The sequence below is a fragment of the Mandrillus leucophaeus genome, unplaced genomic scaffold (genome assembly GCF_000951045.1).
Source record: "Mandrillus leucophaeus isolate KB7577 unplaced genomic scaffold, Mleu.le_1.0 Scaffold740, whole genome shotgun sequence".
Lineage (NCBI taxonomy): Eukaryota > Metazoa > Chordata > Mammalia > Primates > Cercopithecidae > Mandrillus > Mandrillus leucophaeus.
The window spans coordinates 934289-945455 of NW_012108031.1; the positions used below are offsets into that span (position 1 = coordinate 934289).

At 37.7% G+C, this 11167-nt stretch overlaps 1 protein-coding gene across 1 annotated transcript in view; it reads right to left on the reverse strand.

Annotated features, from left to right (window-relative positions):
- MCC (mutated in colorectal cancers) overlaps nucleotides 1–11167 on the reverse strand; it is a 495753-nt gene that overhangs the window by 388767 nt on the left and 95819 nt on the right. The window lies entirely within an intron of this gene.

The window sequence follows — 11167 nt, forward strand, 5'->3', positions numbered from 1 at the left end:
CCACCTCGCCCGGCTAAGTTTTTGTATTTTTAGTAGAGACGGGGTTTCACTGTGTTAGCCAGGATAGTCTCGATCTTCCTGACCTCGTGATCCGCCCGTCTCGGCCTCCCAAAGTGCTGGGATTACAGGCTTGAGCCACCGCGCCCGGCCTAAAAAACATGTTTCATCTGGGTTATTCTAAACAAAAACTCTATTATTTGGAATGGTGAGGCAACTCTTAATCCTTTGTTCTCTTTTTCTTCCTGTCTCCACACCCTTCTCTCCCTTTCTTTGTTTTGAAATTGAGGATTGTAAAGTTCTTTCTTTACACCTGAAGAGTGTAGCATTGTAATCTCACTGTAAGATAAAGCTTCAGAACGTATAACAGACATTATTTCTATTCTTGGCAGAGTCCAAAATCTAGTCAAGTTATAAAAGAACCAACAGAGATTTTAACAAGCTTGATTTTCAGCTTTCTGGACCAATCTGGTAACTTTAGTACTTGTTTAAAACATCATTTAATCTTGACTTTCGTGGTTCAATGCTTAGCTACCTTTGGTTTTTCCTGCTTTTGAGTGTTTTCCACCTTCCCACAAACAATCGGTAAGCCCTAAGACTAAGGGCAGGGATGAAAATCTCAGTGTCTTCCAGGACTAGACTTAATGTGAATGTGTGAAGTGGGTAGATCTAAGATAAGAGGGCTTGGTGGGGTCTGTGGCTGGACTAGAGAAGTGTATCTAGCCTATGGAGTCTCCAATTTTAAAAAAGAAAAATAAAAAAGAATTTCAAAAAGAATAACAAGAACAATAACCCTATGCTGACCAAGAACATTTATGTGGAGGACATCAGTTTGATCCCTGACATACAAGTCTTGTTCTTTTCTCTCTCCCTAACCTCCTTTAGCAACTATTTTGTTCATATTCCTCCAACTGCAGGTCTCAACAAAGGTCAAAGGACTGTAGAATTTAAGTGCTGGAAGATACATTAGAATTTTGTTCATGGTCACAAACAAAGCTAATTAGTGTGCCTGTCTCAACATACTACCAAAGTTCAGTTATCTGGAGAACATAACCTGTTTGATGTTTGCTGATACCTGAAACCTGACCATGCTAAGACCACTCTTCAAGTCACCCTTCACAAATTCTGTCTCCCGGTCAGTGTCTCCATGGTCTCTCTCAAACTCCCTAGGCTCACAAAATTGTGGGCATTTTTAATATCTTCTCATTCACTCGTCCTTACCCCTAATTCTGTGCCCTGCATGCCCCCTGCCACCTTTGCCCTTGTCCCCTTCCCCAAGTTTCCAGGGTCCGAATTATCATCAAATGTAGGTTAGTCTTGTCCCCAAAATGCTTTTATACTTGTTCTTTATGGTGTTTTTCAATAAATGTAACAGACTCATCACCCTGCTTCCATATGCTATCCCATTTTCATGTTTTATAAAGAACTTTTACACATAGCTACATGTTTTATCTTCTGTGTACATGTGTGTCTGTGTCCATATGTATATCATACATATATATATGCCTCTGCATCTGTGTATACACACACACATATACACATACATATATACACACACATATATTTGTAAAGTAGATGGATGAGGATAGGAATAAATATATACATGGAAGTGGGTGTGGTAGGTTAAATTATTAATATTAGTCCTAACCTTTCATTATGACATAGCAGTGTTATACATGTATATCCTTGCCTTGGTCTCAGGGCCAAGGACACTCATGGTAGGTGTGTCCTTTCCCATCCCTTAACTTCAGGCTTCACATCTAACTTGCTTTGGCCCTTCGGATATTACTGGACAAGTGCCTATACTGTTGAGCTTGTCCCCTTTTGCTTTAGTCATCATTATGAGAAAAACACACCGTGGTAGCCATTACTCCTGTATCTAGCCTGGGCCTCAAAATAAGCCACCCCAGTCTACTTGAAGACTCATAGCTTAAGAAAAGTCATTCCAGCTTACCCCAAAATGTGTGATCAAGAGTAAGTTCTTATTGTTCATGCAAATTAAAGTTCATTCTTAAGCTCAGATTTTGTGATTTTTCTCCCATCAGTAGCTAATCAATACACTGTAAAAATGTTTGTTTGGTTTTTAAAGTAATGTTTTCATATGCTTATCTTTTTGCCCTTCTCTGTATAAGACCTACCTGATATTCAGCCAGATTCATCCAAGAGTTAGAGATAATTAAGATTGCTAAAGCAGGAATACAAACAGAAAGAAAGGATCCTGCTTTTACTGTGAGTTCAGGGTTCAGATTATACTTTCTAAAATAAGAATTTCTCTCTTAGATATTTAGAAAATAGCCTTAAATTTAGGCTTAGCAAAAAATAAAGAGGTTTTCTAAATTCCAGAAGTTCATGTAATGTTAACATTAATATTCTCTGATTGGTAAAAATATAGTGTATTCATTTTTCCTTTCTGTGTATTTTCATTTTTCACAGTGTATTATACTACTTTCATAAACTGATATGTCATTGTAGGTTTTAAAATGGGGATAGTAGTGGTACCTACCTCATAGGGTTGCTCTGAAAATAAATGAGATAATACATAGAAAGCACTTAACATAGTTCCTGGCATATACTAAGTACTCAATAAACAGTAGCCATTATTATGATTGTTTTATAATTGCTGATCATAGATCTTTCATAGTACCCCCAGTTTCATGATTAGGGCTTTAATAATGAATTGTGATCTGCTCAGGGGAAAAGAATACTGAACGGAACTGACTATCTCACTAAGTGGTATAACCTGTCCACAGAGGCCCACCCTTCCTCCCTGCTGGCGGCCCACTTACATATATTGGGCACCCTGGTGAGAAACTCAGCTCTGTCCAGGCTTGAGAAGCCACATTCTACAAGAAACAGCTGCAAAGAAGTAACTGTGGTCTAGAAATACCAACTCAGAATAGAATGTGTAACACTGAATTTTAATTTTAAACGTGTAGGCTGTTGAGAGGCTGATATAAAAGATCAAAGCCAAAATACATTGCACTCTGCCAAATTAAGTCAAATTGTAAGTTTTAAATAGAAGTACTAGTTTTTCAAAACTAAATTCAAGCTAAATTCTTTTAGTATAGAAATACAAAATTAACAATAATAACAAGCCTGCAGGGGAATTACAATTATCCCCTGATATGGTTTGGATGTTCATCCTCTCCAAATTCCATGTTGAAATGTAATCTACAATGTTGGAGATGGGGCCTGGTAGGAAGTGTTTGGGTCATGGGGGTTAATTCCTCATCAATGATTTAGCACCATCTTCTTGGTGATGAGTGAGTTCTCTCCCTGTTAGTTCACACATGAGCTGGTTGTTTAAAGAGGCCTGATACCTCCTCCCCCACCTTGCTCCCTCTCTTGCTATGTGACATGCTGGTTCCCCTTTGCCTTCCGCCATGATTGGAAGCTTCTTGAGGCCTTCACCAGAAGCAGATGCCAACATCACACTTCCTATACAGCTTGCAGAACAGTGAGCCAAAATAAACCTTTTTTTCTTATAAATTACCCAGCCTCGGGTAATTCTTTACAGCTACGCAAGAATAGACTAACATGTCCCCATTTTACAGATTACGATATGACAGCTGAAAGAGTCACACAGACAATATGTGGCACAGCCTGGAATCTAAACCAAATTGGTCTGATTCTAGAGCTCTTACCCTTTCCATGCTATCATCTAGCATCTTGGAGGTTAATAACAGGTACATTTTGGCATGAGAAAACAATTAGGGACAGAACTAACATTAGCAGCTTGATTATCAAAGGTCATGAATTAACAATGCTTTTATTATCAAACCAGAAAATTACATTCATCTATATATGTGTTATCCTTCTATATTACATATGAATGAGAATATAAAGTTACATTTTGTTATCAACAAGATGAGAAAAGAAAGTTACAGCAGAGGAAGAAAATTATAAAAGCTCTCCTTTATATCAAGAGATAAGTCTGGAGAACTTGAATTACAGGGTACTTCCTGTACCTGTAATTCAATGACATACAGTTCCATGTGACTATACCACTTTATAGCGTGCCTTTGTCATTCCTCCCATCAATAGGTGGAGGCTATTTCCCTGCCCTTGAATCTGGGCTGGCCTTGAGACTGGCTTCGACCAAAGAACATGGCAGAAATAAAATTCTAGGATTCTGAACACACAGGCCTAAAGATGCCTTCTGGCTTCCAATTTCAACTCAGTACCTTTCACTTCCATGCAGTCCTGGCAGTCTGCTCAGGCCCATGGTGGTCTCTTCCTTCTGATAACATTAGTACCTGTACCAGTCATTTGGTGATTATTTACAGTTTTGTGACAGCTTTTGGATCGTACTTTGATTTCTTTCTCTCTCTCTTTTTAAAAATTGTTTTCACATATTCAATCCTTATCTTCCCAATATGACCATGAGCTCCTGGCAGCCAGTGCTGGTGCCACATCAATCCCCTTTGAGATGTGTGCAGCACTCAGCACACCACCCCACGCACAGCAGACCCCATCACATTTGTTTTGATGGATTGATACATAAACTCTCAGAAGTTGAAAATGATCTTTCTTTTAAAGAGGGTCCCCACTTTGGATATTTTCCACATATACCTGTCTTTGTATTTTCCCACAGAATGTGGCACACGGGATGCTCAGTAAGTATGAATGACCAATGGCCTCCATAAAACACTAATAACCCTGTAGCCTTGGTGACAGAACAGCAGGACATTTCTCTGCCCTAGGCAAGGAAAGTTTTTCAGAGGAAGAGATACTAAATTGAGACTGTCCAAAACTAAGTTAGTCCAGCATAGAACTATCTCAGTAGCAACAACAACATCATGTAAGTGTCCTGCCTTGAAAAAAAAAAATAAAGCTTTTGTATATTATTTCAGAAAACACACATTCATTGTAGAAAATGTAGACAAGCAGAAAGAAAATACAGATTACATGCAATCCCTTTACCTAGCAATAACCACAGTGAATATCTGGTGAATTACACAAAATTGTACTGAACATTTTTTCCTCTAAGTCATTATTGTTACAAGTGATTTAAAAGGTGTTTCATATTCATATTCATGCATATATATCTTATCTTCAGACGATATCATCATAACATGAGAAGGAAACAGACCTCAGTTTGTATCAGAGGAAGTGGCCAAGTCAGGTGATATTTAGCTCTTAGAGTCTAACACCAATCACCAGACAGCAGAACTAAAATGACTTCAGTCATTTCAGAAGATTGATGCTTCTCACTCAAAACTGCATGGTTTCACAATGCACAGCTATTATTTTCTATATATAAAAGTCTTTTTTTTCTCTTGGCTATTCTTCCTTTAACTTATAAAGAAATTGAGTATGAAGTGAAAATTCAATAAAACTATTTGTCATTCAAGTAAATTCGCAGCCTAACCTTGGGGATGTATAATGGGAAAGACGGGCTTTGGTCTCTCAGGCTCGGGGCAGAGAAAAACACTATTCTTCCCCACAATGATAATAAATCCCAAACCCCGCTGGAATGAGGGCTACACAGAGGCAATTTAAGTAATAGGTTACATGCTTTTGTTCAAAATTCTCAACTAACAGATACCCCTGGACCTAGTAGGTAGTCCAGAAATAGTTGCTCATGAAAGACTGCAAAAAAACATCTAAAAACTTATTTTAGTGTGCATTAGCTATTATTATAAATAATAGTAATCATATAAATAATAGTATAAATAATAATATAAATATATACTATTATAAATAATAATAGCTAATTTGAGTCACACAAAAATGTAATTTAGAAGTCTCTAATTTCAGTTCTACAGATATTCAAAGTGTGAAAAATTATAATTAGGTCATAAAAAGTAACAGGTGTCTGGGCTACAGCTGGTAATTTCTGTGTACAGCTGTTGAACGGAATAAATGAATTTGCCTTTCTTTCGTTATTGCTTCTTATGAAATAATTAGGGCGAAGTACAAAACAATAAGCAAATAAGCAAACAAAACCATATTTAAGAAAAAAGGAGAAGAGGTTACTAAATATAGGAAATTTCAACAAATTTCAGAGAGACACAAAAGAGATGGGAGCATGATGACGGATGATACAGGCACGAGAAACCCTTACCTAGAATATGCAGCTGGGGAGCTGCTGGGTGGTACTGAAACACTGAAGGTTCTAGGTTTATAACCAGCCAGTGTGATGAATTGTGAGAATGAGAAGTGGCTGTGCTTCCTTTTTCTAGCATGGAATAAAGAGATATTGTCCAAAGTTGGTAATCAGGGTCAGGCATAGTGGCTCATGCCTGTAATCCCGGCACTTTCGAAGGCCAAGGCAGGAAGATCACTTGAAGCTAGGAGTTCGAAACTAGCTTGGGCAACAAATTGAGACATCGATCTTTACAAAAAAATTTGAAAAAATTAGCCAGGCATGGTGATGCACACCTGAAGTCCCAGCTACTTGCATGGCTAAGGCAGGAAGGTCACTTGAGTCCAGGAGTTTGGAGGCTGCAGTGAGCTATGATTGTACTACTGCACTTCAGCCTGGGTGACACAGTGAGACCTTGTCTCTGGAAAAACAAAAAGCTGGTAATCAGGATACAGAAGTATTAGCGTATTTTTCCATGTTATGGAAGAAATGATCAGGAGAACTAGAAGCACAAACGGTACCAACACTGTGCCTCTGGGGAGTGGGCATGGGTGTGGAGAGGGAGGTAGGGCAGGAGGGTTGTGTTTTGTCACAAACTCTTCTGTACCATTTTATCTTGTTGTTTCCCATATGCGTGAATAGTTTTTATTAAAGTAATGTTTTCAAATTTTAAAAATCCAAATAGATTAGTAATGTAATTTGAGATATGACAAAGATTGTATTTAGATAAAGAATTCCACAATGCAATAAGGAAAAGATAACAACCCAATAGAAAAATGAGCAATGCTAGGCATGGTGGCATGTGCCTGTAATCCCAGCTACTTGGGAGAAAGAGAAGGGAGGATGCCTTGAGGCCAGGAGTTCAAGGCCACAGTGAGCTACGATTGCCTGCGAATCGTACTCCAGCAACTGCACTCCAGCCTGGGCAACAAAGTGAGACCCCATCTTTAAAAATAAAGAAAAAGTAAGAAAAATGGGCAAATGATGTGAACAGTCAACAGAAAAGAAAACCTGAATGACCAATGAAGATATAAAAAGATTCCTAACCTCACTAAGTATAAGGAAAACGTAAATTTTAGAAATTGAATGCCATTATAATATCTGATGGATTGCCAAAAATGTTAGTCTTACAATACGAAGTGCTGACAAGGAAACAGAAACTTTCACATGGTATTGGTGGAAGAAAAGCTGGTACTACCGCTTTAAGAGAGGACTTCGGCAACATCTAAAAAAAAAAATAGATTCAAGCATACCCTTCAACCAGAAATTCAAATTTTAGTTACATGTGCTCAAGAAATTTATGCATAAATGGAGGAGACATGCACAATATCTGTAACAGCAAAGAATTGGGAAGAGGTTAACAATAATATTAATAGTCATATTTATAATAATAGCTAATACACACTGAATGTTTATTGTATGCCAGGCCTTGAGCTAGTGCTTTATATATATTAATTAATTTAATGCTCACCACCACCCCATGAGGTTGGCACCATTATTATCTCCATTTTATAAGTGAGGAAATTGAGGAACAGAGATGTTAAATAACTAGTCCAGATGCCTATCAACAGAAAATACACATATATATAAATTGAAGTGGCATCACAAAATGAAATACAATAGAATGGAGGTTTGAAAGAAATGCATCTACAATGTATCATCATAAAAAATCTCAAAAACAGTAGTGAGTAAAGACATAAAGTTGAAGAATAACATAAACAATATGACAGTATTAATTTAAAGTTTAAAAATATACAAAACAATGCTATAAACTGTGTATAGATTTCCACATAGGCAAGTAATAAAAACCAAGTCAAGAAGCATAAATCTCAACTATAAAGAGGTGAGAAAGGGAGAAGAACAGGATTAGGGAAAGGCACAAAGGGGGCTTGACATGCATTTGTAATGTTGTTTTTAAAAGCTGTGGACAAATATAATAACTTCTCTGCAATCTGAGTATGGTCCATATGTGTTAATTATATACTCTAACTTTCAATATTTAAAATGTCTCCTAATTTAAAAATCTAACATATGTATAAAGCTATTTCAAAACAAGTTTGGTCTGAGCCTATAGTTGGAGGGGAAAATGTTTAAAATAATGTCATTCATATCAATAAGCATTTATAGACATGACCCTTGGAGTTAATCAAGTTAGATGATCCAAAATGTCATTTTGAAACTTTTGCTCATCCTTACAGACTAGAGAGCATCTGATTATTTTAAACCTGGTATGATTTTCTAGGAGTGGAATTACTCATTGTTAAAAGGTCCAATCTCTCAATATAGTTTTCTGAATGTCCTTCAAGAAACATCGAATTTATAGTCCCACCATCAGTGTCTGAGCTGCTCACGCTTTGGCTGTGTTTCTAGAGAGGGTAGTCTAATTTCCTACATAGAGAGTAGTCCCTATGTCCTCATATTCTTTTCTGCAAAGGCATTCATAACACATAATTCCAAAGACACATTTCTTTCTTTCTCTTCAGTGCTTAATGCTGACTGCTGCCTTCTTGAAACTCTTCCTTCAGTCTGTTAAACTCTGTCTTCTGGTTTCTCCCATCTCTGTAAGAAAGCTCCATATCAGAATTCTTATCCTTAAATACATGCTATCTTAGAGTCATATCCTTGGCCCTCTGTTTTTTCACTCTATAAACTCTCTACAGATAATCTAATCTAAATCTGTGGCTTTAACCTACCACTATGTATGGCTGACTACCAAATTTCTACCTTCAATTAAGTAGCAATCCACTTCTTACTGGGTAGATACAATTGATTGTCATATATTTATCTTGAACTCAAAGTACTGTGCTTAATTCATCATCTTGTACCCTTTCCCAAATTTTCTCCATCTATGTACATACATTATACCTTCCAGTCACTCATGCTGGAAATCTAGAAGTTATCTAGGATGTTTCCTTCTTGGTTATCCCCATACTCAGTCACCAAGAACTAGAGCTTTTATTGTCTAAATAGCTCTCACATCCATTCCATCCTGATCATCCCGACCTCTCTCATCACTTTCCACCTGGTTTATTGCATTGGTCTCCTAATTGGTCTCACTCTTTCCAATGGGCAGCCAACAAACTCTGTTACTCTTTCCTGCTTAAAATCCTTTATTTGCTCTGTACAAGACTTAGCTTCATACCTAAGTTTCTCACTTCATAGCCAAGGCCCATCAGAATATAGCTGGGTCTACCTCTCTAGTCTCATCTTCTTGCTCAAGTAGGTAGCCTTCATTCCAGCCCCCAAATTTCTTTTGCCTTCTATAAGAGGCACTGTTATTTTACATGCTTATGCTTTGCACATATTTGTCCCTCTGCTCAGAACATCCTTTTCTTTCCCTTTCTTCAAACTCCAGTGCATGTTTCATAAGTCACTTGAACAGCATCTCCTTCAGAAATATTCTGTATCTCACATAACTCCCAGTCTAATTTGATAGCCCTTCATTTTCTTATCAAAGTACTTGCACAAGCTTCGATCACTTACCCGACTCTATAGTAATGACTGAGTTATTTTATCTCACTTCTAGTAAACCAGAGGTTGACAAGTAAGACCTGCAGCCAAATCCAGATCATTTCCTGTTTCTGTAAATCTAGTTTATTGGAACACAGCATGCCCATTTATCTATGTAATGTCTATGACTACTTTTTTGCTATAATAGCAGAGTTGAATCATTGTAACAAAGACCATATGACCCACAAAACCAAAAATAAATACTATATGACCCTTCACAGAAAAAGTTTGCAAATCTGTACTAGGCTACAAATTCCTAGAGGACAAACTTCATTCTTTGTTCGCTATCTTTGAGTCTCTTATATCTGGTATACAGTAAGTGCTAAATATATGAATAACAAATAAATGAATATGTGGGTAAATATAATGTTAGACTTGAGGTCAAAGAGGTGAAAAGAGATCCTAAATCATGAAAAACTTTAATGCCATTTCTCCTGTACTTTTTGCACACTTGAGTTTGTAATCACAAGTTAAAACAAAACAAGTTGATATCATTCAGTTTTTAAATATCTTCTAGTATATATGTATGAAAGGAAAATACAAACTTGGGACCCTAATTTCAGTAAGCCAAAAGAAAAAAAATTAAGCTGAAAGCAGAGTCATGCAAGAAGCTGCCTTTCCTTTTGATCCTAAGCAGATAGCTACAGATAAAAAGTTAAATATCTCCACAGGTAGCTACTCTATGTTCACCTTATCTTAAAGTGCCGATTTACTGAGCATCAGGTATATACATAATTGACTATTCCCCTACCTGCTCCTTTTCTCTTGCAATATATAGATTCAGTAAGGTGACCATACCCTCCCTCTTTCCCCCCAGGCTGCTGTTCCCCTTTAAATACTGAAGCCTTCAAAATCCATGCACCCTTAACCTTGGCAAAATAAACCTTTAAATTGATTGAGACCTGTCTCAGATACTTTGTGGTTTATGTATGCTGGGCTCCATACCCTTCAAGTCAGTAATCTAAACTTTTTATATAAATAGATATTAATTATGATGCTCAACTCATCATAATTGCCTGGGGTGATTAATTAAAACATTTTGATGCTTATGCCCCACGGCCCATGCAACTAAATCAGAATGGTGGGGGTGAGGGACTGGGAAATGGGAGAGGGGTTTGTTAAGTATTTGTTGAAAGGCTTCCTAAGTAGTTCAGAGAACTTCTGTTCTATACCAACAATCCTAAGGAATGAGGGTTTTCAGGACACTCAGGAGTCTTAGTGATCAAAAACAAATACGGCTGGGTGCAGTGGCTCACGCCTGTTATCCCAGCACTTTGGGAGGCCGAGGCAGGAGGATTGCTTGAGCTCAGGAGTTTGAGACCCGCCTGGGCAATATAGCAAGACTCCATCTCCACAAAAAATACAAAAATTAGCTGGGTATGGTGGCACAGGCCTGTAGCCCCAGCTACTTGGGAGGCTGAGGTGAGAGGATCATTTGAGCCCGGGAGGTGGAAGCTGCAGTGAGCCGTCATTGTGCCATTGCACTCCAACCTGGGTGAAAGAATGAGACTCTGTCTCAAAAACCAACAAACAAAAAAAACCGAGCCAGGCTCAGTGGCTCATGCCTATAAT